Source organism: Galleria mellonella, unplaced genomic scaffold, assembly GCF_026898425.1.
Source record: "Galleria mellonella isolate WM207_F2 unplaced genomic scaffold, CSIRO_AGI_GalMel_v1 utg96, whole genome shotgun sequence".
Classification (NCBI taxonomy): domain Eukaryota; kingdom Metazoa; phylum Arthropoda; class Insecta; order Lepidoptera; family Pyralidae; genus Galleria; species Galleria mellonella.
In genome coordinates this window covers 1,952,861-1,967,209 of record NW_026442179.1, presented here as the reverse complement: position 1 = coordinate 1,967,209, position 14,349 = coordinate 1,952,861, and the positions used below count along the sequence as shown (strand labels likewise).

At 31.1% G+C, this 14,349-nt stretch overlaps 1 protein-coding gene across 3 annotated transcripts in view; it reads right to left on the bottom strand.

Moving 5' to 3' along the window:
• Positions 1–14,349, bottom strand: part of LOC113523570 (synaptogenesis protein syg-2-like) — a 253,093-nt gene that overhangs the window by 227,977 nt on the left and 10,767 nt on the right. For 2 of the 3 annotated variants that reach the window (XM_052902799.1, XM_052902797.1), the window contains exon 1: positions 8,542–8,876. The exons of the other annotated variant lie outside the window; for it this stretch is intronic. The gene's annotated coding sequence lies outside the window, so the exon portion shown is untranslated. Of the gene's footprint in view, positions 1–8,541; positions 8,877–14,349 lie in introns of those variants that run through there. 3 annotated transcript variants of the gene reach the window in all.

The following is a 14,349-nucleotide window of genomic DNA, read 5'->3' as shown; positions in this document are numbered from 1 at the left end:
TACTAAAAAATTTAATTTTAATATATTTTTTTACATAATTTAGCATGTCAGAGAATCTGATAGCCCCCCTGATGATAAGCCGTAACTTTCGCCTATCATCATATCAATCTTTAACTGTCTACTGCTGAACATAAGCCCTTGGGGAGTTTTGTGAATAGTTGCCACATTTAGCAGGCGGATTGCCAACCGCAGTTAGGCTTTAGAGATGTTTTAAGAGGGACGCTGCTGCCCTTCCCTCGCCCTACCTTGATTGTCTCTTTCAACACCCACGGAAAAGGAAAGGTTGGTCTATGCCGAAATTACACAGTCATCGCTTATATATAAACTAAAATGACAATTATAATTAATAACTCACATATAAAATTAAATAATAAATTAAAAATGAGTAGCGAGACATTTCTTAATTTATATAAATAAATAATTATTTCAGTGACAAAGTAGATACTTTTACATAAGTGTCTGTACGCGGAATAAAATGTATGAAAGTAAACATGTAAAGAATCTTCACACGAGGAAATGGTATTTTATATTCGACTTTAACGAATAGAAAAATTGAGGCTTTATAAAAACCACACATATGTGAACAGTGATTTAAAATAAATGTTTAAAAAATATACCTGAAAAACTAAACCAAAAACAAACTAAATAAAGGACAAAAATTTACAAGTAAATTTTACTACACAAATAAAATACTTAAATTATGATATAATTTTGTATAATATTAAGTAGTAATGTTGATAATTTTAATGTAAAACGAATTAAACACACGAAATATTACATAATTCCTAATATTATAAATTAAAAGTGAGTTTGTTTTCATGTTTGTCCGTTACCTCTTAAAATCTTAAACGGCCTTACCCAATCACTATGAAATTTAGTGTACAAGTAGTTTATGGAATGGGAAAGAATATAAACTACTTTTTATTCTGGTCAGTAAACATATTCCGGTCACGCGATTGAAATAACGGGTAAAAGCTAGTATGAAATAAATTTAAAACAATTTTACAACACACAATTGAGTATCTACAAGTAGATTTTGTTCTACAACGTGAAAGATTTTACTGTTTCAGCTGTGATTCAATCGATAAGGAACTAACATAGTAAGTCATTACTATTAATATACTAATACAAAGAATAGGCGAATTGAGAACTTTTATACTTTTTAATTTGCTTAAATTAAATTCCAAAATTTAGCTGGAAACATACGTGAATAAAGGAAATAGAAGTTTGAATACGAAAGGAAATTGAACACACACGAAGAAAGAAAATTATGTAACTTTTGACAGTTAAATTGTCAGTTGACAACAAAATTCTTTAAAAAAAATATTTATTTATCAAAAAATGCACACGTAATAAATTCATATAACAAGTATGTAAAAACATATGAAAAATAAACAAAATAATTTTCATAAAAAAATATCAATCTACTAGATGTATGTACCAAAGCCTTTCATCATCATCATATGAGCCCTTAAATGTCCAGTACTGAACACAGGCCCCATAAAACGGGGTTTTGCCAGTAATCGCCACGTTTGACAGGCTTTGATGATGTTTTAAGAAGGACGCTACTGCCCAGAGTCGCCTCTTACAACATCCACTGGATAAGAAGGAGAAGTCCGTTCTATCCCGGGACTACACGACATCAGTCTTTAACGGAACTTAAAAGGATTAAATATAAAATTAAATACCCAATCGGATGCTTAGCTTCCGATCACACGGTCACGACACCGAGTTATTATTTCCACCGCCCTTGAAAACCCCACCCTTATTTTGTAGCATATGCGTGTTGGTCAACACGCGATTTGACCTTCCAAGTCTTTTGTTCTCTCTCGATAGTAAAAAATATATTTATATATATATTCTTTATTGCACTAAAACATACAGTAACAACAATAAGTTAATAACAATATTAGCAAAGGCGAACTTATCTCTAAAAGAGATTTCTTCCAGTCAACCTAACGCAGTCAAATATAGATTGTATAAATATTTATATAAATTATAAATAATTATATATATACATATATATACACACACACATAGGAATATATATATAAGAGAACACAATATAAAATCATTAAAAATGAAAATTCAATAAACATAACCTAGCTATAATATATTTTTTATAGTAGTATAATAAACAGAACAAATACTTACTAATATTACAAATGTGAAAGTGAGTTTGTCTATTTATTACCTCTTAGCGCTTTAACGACTAAACCAATCTCTATAAAATTAGGTATACAGGTACAAGTACAGGTATATGGGATGAGTCAAGACATATAGTTTTTTCTCGATCAGTCAACATATTCCAATTACGCAGAGAAGTCACAGATAAAAAGTATTGTATAGTATTGTAAAATCTTTATTGTATATAGTTTTCATCGGACATGTTAAAAATTTAATAACAGTTTTAAATATATATTGGCAGACATATCCCATAGAGGGATCGCTTATAATCAACCTTTGAGACACAGAAAGAAAATTATAGAATGTTCAAAGGTAAAAACCATACAGCAATTAGTATAACTGAATATTATCTATGTAATAGATGTAATTGTATTGATGACCTAAGTCCAAGTTATTGCCCAATTCATAAGTTGTTAGTAGCCAATAAATTAAATTTGGGTTTACAGCAAAACTTAGAATCAATTTAGAAACATCAAAGTGGTCGTCGTAAAGTGGGCAACGTCGCAGATAATTTCACGAGAACGATATCGTAAACACTATGGTCGCTTTAATAATTCTAGATATCATACAATTTTATCGTTACGATAATAATAAAGCAAAATGACAAAACGATTTTATTAGGAAATTTCAAAATTTTTGAACACCGTCTACGGTATATTTGTGAAAAATTAAACGCGTGTCCATAGAAGCTTTTACTCTCCCAATATAATGTAGTGTGACAGTAAACTCGTATAGCATCGTAGTAATAGTAGTATATGTATGTATTTAAAATATATTAACAGTATTTATACATATTTTAGTAGTAAATGCACCGCGTAATTAATTTTCTGCTTGCCTTATGGTTGACTGGTAGAGAATGCCATTATTATTATTTTTTTACAACACAGGGGGCAGACGAGCATGCGGCTCACCTGATGGTAAGTGACTACCGCCGCCCATGGTCACCCACAACACCTACGGCATTGCAGGTGTGCTGCCGGCCTTTTAAAAAGGAATATGCTCTTTTCTTGAAGGTTATGTTGTCATATCGGTTCGGAAATACTGCTGGTGGAAGTTGATTCCAAAGAGTGGTTGTGCGTGGGAGAAAGTGCTTTGAAAAACGCACGGTGGAGGACCGCCACTTTATGTGTTAATTCCGTTATATGTATACTTATTTATATTATATAACTGTGCATTGAAGTTTCAATAAATAAATTATTAATAAAGAAAGATTATATAATTAAGACATTTCAAATTTTACGTAAAACACCCACACTTTCCTAAAGACTTTCTTTAAGATAAATTCACCAGTAATCGACCAAGAGTATAATATCGGACAATCCACAATGAAACGAAATGTACAAGAAACTTGAGATGGAATCATTCGAGCGAGAATATTTTAAAAACCGTTTCATTATAACAAAGACAAAGTTAGATTGCGTAGCAGAAATTCTAAATAGTTTTTTAATAGTGTTTAATTTTCGAGAAAAATACTTGGATGATATTTACATTTCTAGAGTATTTGCCAACAGTAAACGTAAAGTTTCATCAGTGAAACAAGGGATAAAAAGAGTTTTATATAACTTGAAATTCTAAACCAGTAGATATTATTACCTACAGTATGTTTTTTTTATGCAACTTAGAATAGCAAACGAGCTGACGGCCCACCTGATGGAATGGGGTAACCGTCACCTATAGACTGCACCAGTACCGTGAACATAACAGAGTATACTCATGATGCCATTCTTGAAGACTAAGATAAGGTGATTAAGGGATTGTTAGTAATGCAGACTACCAGTCCTATTGCTAGCAATATATCCTGGCAGGTCGACCTTCAAGTGGGTCCCCCTGGAAACTATCGTGCTGAATTCCGGGTTCATTCATCACGATGGGCTAACTAACCTGCCTTTTCATTTTCATCTATCTCTCACTGGTACCTCGCCTGCGTAAATATTATATTATTTATTAAAAAAGTTAAGTAATCCTTTAAAAAATACATTAAAATAACAAACAGAGACGGAATAAATATATGTTACAATTTTAACAACAAGAACCTCTAACTATGTATATATATTTTAATTTAAAATATTAAAATTTCATAGAAAATAATACTGATAAAACAATCTATTTACTTCACCAACGTCAGTTCTATTTGCTTTTTCTTCAATAGAACCCTAAAAATAATAGCCACTAAAACGAATCTTTGTCTTTCACGGATTATTGTTAAAATTTGTAACTATAATGCTAATATAATGTAAACATGCTGTGAATACAGAAAAATAACTTGTAGAGTTCTGTTAACAAGGTTAGCTATAATATTTTAGGAACCTAACTACATTTATTTTAACCCATTTCCAAAAGGAAGAGTTTCTTAACTCATCTGTACTTATTGTCTCTGTGTAATTGTAATATACGATATCTTCTGAACAGATTTTATGTAATTATATTTGCAATCCATGGGCTTTCCTAACACGTATTATTTTGTCTTGAAATATTGTTTAAATTTATGTAGCAAAATACTGCTTGTAACGGAACAAAATCTGTCTATTAGAAAGCACACAATTATATGTTCTAAATTCAAATATTTAATAAAACATTTATCTTGCAACTTATTTTTAAATTATTTCAATTTTTTTTATAAGTTTTTTACGAATCAAAACCTTCTTTTAATTTTTATTAAAAAAATATTCTTACATTATATAGTGCTGGGCGGCCAGATATCTTGGAATCCAAAACGCTCAAGGCACAGGTCAGTCAAAGGCTTAAAGGAGTAAAAACAACCGTTTGTTGTTGTCGGCATCTACTGGTTTTTCCGTACTCCACCCAACGTTTTTCGTAAGAGGTGAAATAAACTAAGCCCCAAGGAAAGATTTACAGGAATTGCTGTGGGCCATCTTGCCTCGTATATAAACAGTAATTTATGTTAAAGATATCTACTTAGAATCGTTATATATAGTGTTGCTATCTACCTATATACAATTTATTTATCTAAAGATATTTTTCAAGATTAGCATATTTTTTACAAATCTTGAAATGACTATCAAACTGGCAGCCCATCTTTGCCCACATTATAATCCTCGTCCTCAGGGCCAAAGGCCGTGTTATACCTCCATGCCATGTAATGTGAGCGTCATTTAATTTGAAACGAAAAATAGCCTTACAACCACTGGTAAATCATACTAATGTTCAGCGGAAGATAATTTGAAGATTCTAATAACTGTATGTCAATTCTGAGTGCAGAGTATATATAAACTTTTTTATTGCTTTATTTCTCGTGGTCTTATTTCTGAATTCCATTAATAAACTATAGATATTTTTTTAATAACATTAAAGTGACAGCAAATTCGTTTCAAAAAATAACTGCATCTTCATTCGTTATAAATATTTAAATTTAGAATACGCGATATTGTGTCTTAAGCAGTTTCATATTGTTATGTATATGTTCATTAATAAAAACGTTATAACAAACTAAAAAGGTATTTTTTGCTAAATATGTCTGCAATATTAAATTGACAGTAATAACCTATTATTAAATTCCAGCAAAACAAAGTGTATAAAATTTACACTTCCTAATGTTAGACTAATAAATACACAGTTATTGCTTAATGACTAAATAGTAAATTTTGTTAATTATACAGTTTTTTTAGGTATAACAGTGGACTCGAAATTACAATGGGGGCCCCATATTGTAGACTCAGTTCTGCTGCATATGCAATTAGAAGAATTAGGCAATTAACAGACGTGGCGAAAAATATTTTAGTTATTTCCATAGCATAATGTCTTATGGCATACTGCTGTGGGGTAAAACAGCCGATATAAATACTATATTTGTTTTACAAAAGAGAGCCATACGTTCTATTTATGGTATGGGTTCAAGAGAGTCATTACGTCAGTGCTTTAAAGACTCAAATATCCTCACAGTTACTTCACAATACATTTATGAAAATATTATGTATACAAAGAACTATTATATACAAGTAGAAACTTAAATATAAATTTATTTTACCTAAATGCCGTCTGCACAAAATCAGTAATTCATTCTAAATTGCATAAGATTTTATAATAAACCGGAATCTGCATTAAATCTGACAGAGAGGCAATTAAATTATATTAAACATTTTTATGTAAGAAAGCATTACAATAGCATTTATTAATGACAACATATCAAAAATAATTAGTTTATTAGCATACAACGTTATAATTTTATTTTCTCATTGCTTTCTTGATTTAATTGATTAATTTTATATGAAAGCGTAGTCCGCATGCATTCTTATGTAAAATGTGAATACTATAACTATCAGATGGCAATTGTGATTTTTATGGTCAGTGTTTTGAGTAGTCATGCTCACTAAAATGTCCAGACTTGTGGCGGCGTGGTGGGCCGGGTCATTGGGCTCCCTAAAATATGGTCGAGCGCAGTGATGGCTGGCTCATCCGTCATACTCGTGAACGGGTGCTGCTTGTAGGGACTGGTCTGCTCTAATCACTATGACTGATTTCCTCTTATTAATTGTTTAACCAGTTGGTTATGTATTCAATTTTTTTTTTCTTTTGGAGTATTTAATTGAATTAGTGCTAATTGGTGGTTTGTATTCACACAATTAAACTTAAAAATGTAAAATAATAATAAAATTATTTAAAAGAGCATCACTTTCTTGCTCGTTCTTCTTGTGATGAGACAGCTCAACGAGCGGTAAATTAAAAAAAATGTAATGACTTTTCAAAAGTGCTTCAATGTAAGTTTATTTGAATAAATGATTTCTATTCTATTCTATTCTATTCTATTATATACCTAAATATAATTTACTTCAACTTCTTTAAACAATTAATCTGCGATGATTATTATTTCATTTACATCAAAGCATTTATTAATAACTCAAAATATTCAGTGTACTAAATTCCTAAACTTTAATATAACGAGTCCACGCTCCACCATTTTTATCAAGACCCGCTAAATAACCCTCGGGTTATTCCAAATTCCTCGGAATTTAGCCAAGTTGCTGGCATTATTCACAAAACATTTTATTACGGACCTTTTGCAACTCGTAAGATACACTATAAATACTTGCCCAACTCATAAACTCATAATGATAAAAGCCCTAATCAAATATTGTGATACTTTCAATAAATATTGTTAATGAATTATTATTATTAAACTTAATCTTATTGTGATACTTTTAATAAATATTCTTATTTTTATTAAACTTAAACTTATTAAAATTAAATCCGCCTGCTAGCAAACCTCTTTTAACAAGGAAGACCTATGATCAGTAGTGGACAATTAACGACTGATATAATATATATATAATAAGCATAAAATTAAAAATATCTGTATTTATAACGCCAAATTTGAACGCAAAATCATGCGTCTATATGTAAATTTTGCCTTATAATAAATACTATTAATAGTTTACAATTACCAGAAAATAAAAACTGTATAGATTATAAAAAATATATCAATATATTTTAATATCATCCTTATATATTTGGAAGACCTTATCCGTTTATTTGAGCCTTAACATCTTAACCACTTGATTAATTGTCATTAAAAAAAAATTATATTATTATTTCTACCTCACACGAAGGCCAAGGAAATGTTATTACAAATTCAAAAAGTATTATTTAGTCCAACTTGTCATTAAATAAATTGTCATTAAATAAATAAATTGGATTTCACTTAGAGAAGGACTTTTCATTCAGTCCAGTGATATGTTCGTTTAGAAACCTGAGAAAAGTCACGTGTAGAACTAGTGTGAAAATATGCTTAAAAAATTTCAATTGAAACAAATCATTTTAATTATTATAACCGGTTTGATGAAAGTTTCATATAAGTTACTTTCGTATTCTGACCCTCAAGAAAATTGTTCAATCACATGTGAAATGTTACTGCATTTAGGTAATTGCTCCTTAATATTATTTTCATTATGTACCAACTAGAAAACTAATTAGTATTACGTTATAGATTCATAAAAAATTATGTAACATTTTATTGCCTATACCTCAAAAAAATGTTGAACTAAAAAGAAGGCGTGAATTTCTATAAAATTATTACCATCGTAAATGTGCAATTATTGTGTTTATACTGAGAATCACGCGTGAATAAAAATAAAAACAATAAGAAAAAAATATAAGATGATAATATAGATATAAAATCTTATAAGTAGTTATCTATTTTATTTTATCCACCTCAAATAGAAATAAGTTTAATAAAAGATAAATGAAGAAAAACTTGTCAAAATCCTAATCAGTTGATGTTATGATGAGGTTTGTTAACTTCAATCATATTGATTATTAATAAGTACCAGATTTACATTAGTGCGTATAATTTTAAAATATCCGGCTTAAATAAATAAATATTTTATTTAAACTACTTACCGATATTAAACAATCCACACATCATCATATACACTAAAACACACATGTGAGTAGCTATTCAAAAGTTGAAACTATACATTCATTAATTGTTTGTGAATTTTTAAGTTACACACAATTATTATGTACATTAGAACAACTTCTAGCCAAGTATATTAAACAGTACTTACACTCACTTTGATTAAAGTTCCATTAAGAGTATTCTATTAGATTTGAGTCATAATTTATATACAGGGTGTATTAATCTTCACCATTAACGTAATCGGATGACAGGTGACACGCGCGCACGATTCTTACCGAGCGGGAAAACCCAGAAAAATCCGGTTGCAGCCGGTTCGGGCCGGACGGCGTGTGGCCAATTACTGAAGTCCGCACGCAAGCCCGCGTTAAAAGTGACACTGCGCATGCTCAGATGCGATTGACGGTGCCTAGCTTATGTACTAGCACTGCACTACAGAATATTCATAAGTTAGTTTTTAGTTTTGTTTTGATGGATGCCACTCGAGGGAATCGTCGAGTACGGGAATAAATGCGTACGCAAAGACACCGCCAGTCGAAAAGCATTAGGGAATGTATTATTTTCCTGTTAAACTTCGGGGTGCTTTTGTTTTGGATAAGAAGATGGAAACATTATTGTTTCAAAAAGTGTCAAGAACGACTCTTCAATACATGAATACAAATTTTCCCGTATTCTCGCACTGTTGTACAACTTTTAAACAAATATATCCAAACTTGCACGAGGTGTGTAATATCTAAAATTACTGTCAATTTTATATATTTCACGCTAACAATTTTTCTATAAAATAAGTTATATCTATATTATACATACCGTATCTAACTTATATATGAATGTAATACTTCTAAAACTTCTCACTGATGGAGTTTATCCAATAAAAGCCCCATCATCAACACTATTAGGGAGACAAAATACATCTATATCATCTTAATCATTGCGTATCTTCTCCATCGTGCATCTCTTCCTCCGCGACAGTCTTTAGGATGATCTTCTATAAATTGTATTGGCGACCTTGGACGGGTAATCGCAGTGTAGGACGACCCCCCGCTATTTGGAGTGACGACCTCAAATGCATTGCAGGGAGTCAGTGGATACAGGTGGTTCAGGACTGTTCTTTATGGCACTCTATGGGAGAGGCCTATGTCCAGCAGTGGACAGCTAATGACTGAGGTGATGTTGATGATCATAAAGTTTTAATAAATAAAATAAATAAATATTCCTAAACATTTATCCAATAATTGTTATTATTTATTAATATTATAAATGTATTTGAGTTTTTTTTTTTTACTTTTTAGTGCCTTAATAGCTCAAGTAATCGCTATAAAATTACCAATTTTTTTTTTTCCGTCAGAATACTACAAGTTACTTTATGTTTTATCTTCACAACAAAGACTTCCGAATTAAGTTGAAACTATTATCGGAAACAGCAAACAATGCGAGTTCATTAATTTCCCATTATATATGTATATATGGTTCCCATTATATAGACATTGTACTTATTAAAAAATGAACATAAGTTTTAAAAACAAAAATGCCGTAATAATTAAAAAAAAAGACGAAAATAAAGCATAAGTCTTAATCAACTTTCATTTCACTTTATTTTAAAGAAGCAATAACTCAGTGGAAAATGACATTGGGTGTTGAGTCAAGGACAGGGGTTAATTCCGTGTCGCTGGGTTATTCTAACTTTGGACTTGGGAACATTTGTCACTCGCATTCCGTTGAAAGAAGGTATAGAGAGAACCCCGTCACGCGTATAGATTTCATGTTATTTTTACTTATATTGACCTAGCTCAAGTTATGATCTCTCATCACAAATGCCTTGAACGAATTTCATCATCAATAACACTTGTACATCATTTTATCTGTCTATCAGTGTGATAAAAATTTAATTTATTTAATTAGGATATATATATATATATATATATATATATATATATATATATATATATATATATATATATATATATATATATATATATATATAATTTCATATCATATAAAGTTATAACATCTGTGTACTTAGTGTACCCTCCTTCCTTTCCATCTGTGTATCTTTTAAGTTATCACATTATAATCATAATAATATACATATAGTATGTTTATAGTATCTCTAGAATATGAATCTATGAATTACTTTTATTGATGTACTAGCTTTTAGCCGTATAAGTCCCGACATAGAATAGGCTACGCCTTCATTTTCCGTTGGTGTCGTTAGAAGCGATTTAGGGAGATTATAGTAGAAAGATGGGCAGCAGCGTCCTTCTTAAAACATCACCAAAAATCAAAACTGCAGTTGCCATCTCGCCTGTTAAGCATGGCAACTACTGATAAAATCCCGCCTTATGGGAGAGGTTATGTTCAGCAGTGGACAGTTAATAGCTGATATAATAACAACAAATTTTTACGAGCTACTGAAAAGTAGTCTATATATTTCTCCGTCCCATATAGTACGTGTATCCGAAGTTTCATAGTGATTGGTTAAGCCGTTGAGGCGCTATAAGTTAACAAACAAGCAAACACACTTTCACATTTATAATATTAATAAGAATGTAATATGTTTTTTTTATATATACAAGCACCTTCGCACTCTCCAAAGTTTGTCCGATATACCATTAATATTAAGCCTACTTTCGTATCGTATTTTATTGTTCAACGAAGATGAATAAATTTATTTCTTAATTTCGATGTAGGTATTTTGCACTATAGGTTGGTAGATAAGCGAGTAACATCATGTCAAAGCGGTACGTAACATTACCAAAGAATCTTATTAGATCGATGACGGAAAAATTAATCCTTCATTGGGACATCTTTAAATCGCTAAAAGCTTTAACATCCATCCCTTTTATCAGAACGATTGTACAAAACCACTCAACCCTTTTAAAGCCCAATCCGAAGTGCGTCCGGTCGTTAGTACACATTAATGGAATCCGGTTACTCTGCCGTGAAAATAACAAGGAGTAGGATTTTGGAGAATGTTGTGTTCACAACAAAAACATTATTGGCGTCGCGATAATGCGTTGCCAACTTAAACCTTGTTTGTGTTGATTAAGTGGAATTGTTGTGGATCCTATAGATCTAATCCCAACCAGAATAACTCCTGTACATTTTGTCTTATTTATTTATGTATTTTTTACTTTACTGTACACAAAAATTACATTGCTATTTATTTTTAATAAAGATATACAACAGGCGAACATTACTCTGTAAGAGTTCACTTCCAGCAAATCCTGAGCGGTTTTGACTGCCTGTGGCTTTACAGTCGTCTACAACAACATCTGAGACATAATTAGTTTTTCATAATTTTAAACCAGCTACAAAAAGAAGAAAGTTGTCAATTCGGTTTCTTTTTATATTTTATCATCATCATATCAGCCGTTAACTCTTCACTGCTGAATATAGACCTTCACCATAAGAGGTGTTATACCAGTTACTGCCACGCCTGGCAGGCTGGTTAGCAACAAGAGTCTTTAGTGATGTTTTAAGAGGGACGCTGTTGCCCATGCGTCGATCATTAAGTTCTCTCAGTCGCCTCTTAACACCCACGGGATAGCAACGGCTGACCCATTCTATACCAAAACAATTGTCGGAAACGACAAAAACACAGTGAGTTCATTAAATTTCCCGTTACACATGTATATCACCAGAGGAAGACTTTGTATAAAAGTCGTTGCTTGAGCACTTCTGTTCCATTCCTGTTTCTACCGTAAAGCAGTTGTTTTTGAATAGCTGTGTTTCAGTTTGAAGGGTGGGATATGGCGTGAATTTAGAGGGTACAGAGAAATAACACCTAAGTCCTCAGGAATGGCAACGCATGAGGGGTATCATGGGCGAAACAGTATACTCTGTTATGTCCATGGTACTGTTCATGTCTATAGAGGACGATTTCCATCAGGTGGGTCGTCAACTTGTTTGCCATTCTAAGTTGCATAAACAAAATACAGATATGGGTAAAAATAAACATATAAATTTAAAAGTAATAAATCCAAGAGTATTTTATTTATTTATATATACAAAGTTAAATTGAAATAATTATTCTTCTATTACAATATTGAATATTGCATATTCTATTATCAATGGAACTTGCAATATCTGCAAAATTACAACGAAATCGTTTAGTACGAACTAGTAATTCAGCTTGCAATATTGAACGTAAACAAACTAAAATAGGTACATTGCATACTAAATAGAAGCTTGTAAGAGTCTACAAGTAGCATCTCTCTAAAAAACTGCAAAAAAATCAAGCCAAACTTTCTTTTTTAAGAACGCGATTTTCAGTACAAGCAACTAAGTAACTCTATACCTATAATACATTTATATAGACATAGAGTTATAATGCCTTAATGCCCTGAGTTTTTTTAATGACAATGCAGGACGCAACAAATGAGGAATGTCATGGAAACACAGCATATAGTGTAATATTCATGGTTCTGTTGACATGTATAAGCAATTACTGCTTTTTAATTCACTTTGTTTGCCATTCTATTAGCAAGTTATATAGAAAATGTGCCTTCAAAATAACATTAATCTTGAAAATGACAAAACAAAGCTTCATTGATTTACTTCTTCAATCGACTTAAAATAAAAGGATTTTAGAGGAGAAGTTTGTCTGGAAGAGATTGCTTAGCGAGTGATAAGGCCGCTTTTTGTATCATTTCTTATTACAGTTAAATGTATTTACTATTTTATAAATGGTGCAATAAAGTGTAAATAAATAAATAAACAAGGAGGTTTCAAATCGGATATTTTTTTTATATTTGTAACCCCATAACTCCATGAGTTGTAAACTGATTTGGTAAATTCTTTTTTTATCTATACGTATATATAGATTGGTCTCAGAATTTAACAGAAATTTTATTGAAATCAGTTTATTAGCTTAGCTTAGCCTTGCATTGAATCAAAATGCTTGGTTTTGCTACAATTGAGGTAATTTTTTTATGGAGAATAATCCTAATTTAAGATGGATTAATGCTTCAATTTTATCTCACTTAATGGTAGAAGGCAATAAGATCTAGATAATATTTATGTTTATGATACTATCAGTACTAAATTTGAAACTTTCATACATTATGAAAAGGAACGCGTCAAATTATTTTTAAAGTCGCTTTTTGCCTCTCGATGCTATATATATATATATTTGATCTAAGCTATTTATATGAACGGTACAATGAAAATTTTCTTCTTTTCTTTTAGAATTGTTCAACTGAATGTTTTATTGAAAAACCTTTCGGTACAATCTAGTTGTTTGTAAGAGAAAAGATAAAAGGAAATGTAATGAACCATTACCAGTGATCGGGAGATCCGCGGTCTAAAAAGGGATGAGCCTAATAAATAAAGCTTGTTGATATCGCAACTACGGAGACAGAGAGATAAGTTTGATTGTTTGTTTATTAATGATTTATGATTATTTATTTATTTATCTCTTTGCTGACCAGAAACATTAAAATATATAATGACAATTGAATAATTCATCTGAATCAAATACAGTAACATAAATACAGATTGAAATATATATAAAAGTACAAAAGGCGGTCTTATTTATCTATAATATACGACCCAGCACAACTGTGTAGTCCCATTATGGTATAAGCCACCGCTTCCTTTCCCGTGAGTGTCGTAAAAGGCGACTAAGGGAGGGTGAGGGATGGGCAGCAGCGTCCCTCTTAAAACATCTCCAAATCCTAACTACAGTTGCCAATACTTTCAAAATGCTGTTGGTGCTTGTCCTAACCCTGTGTAGCAATGATGCTGCATATTTTAAGATAATATTAATATAAAGGTAATTCTGAAGAGTT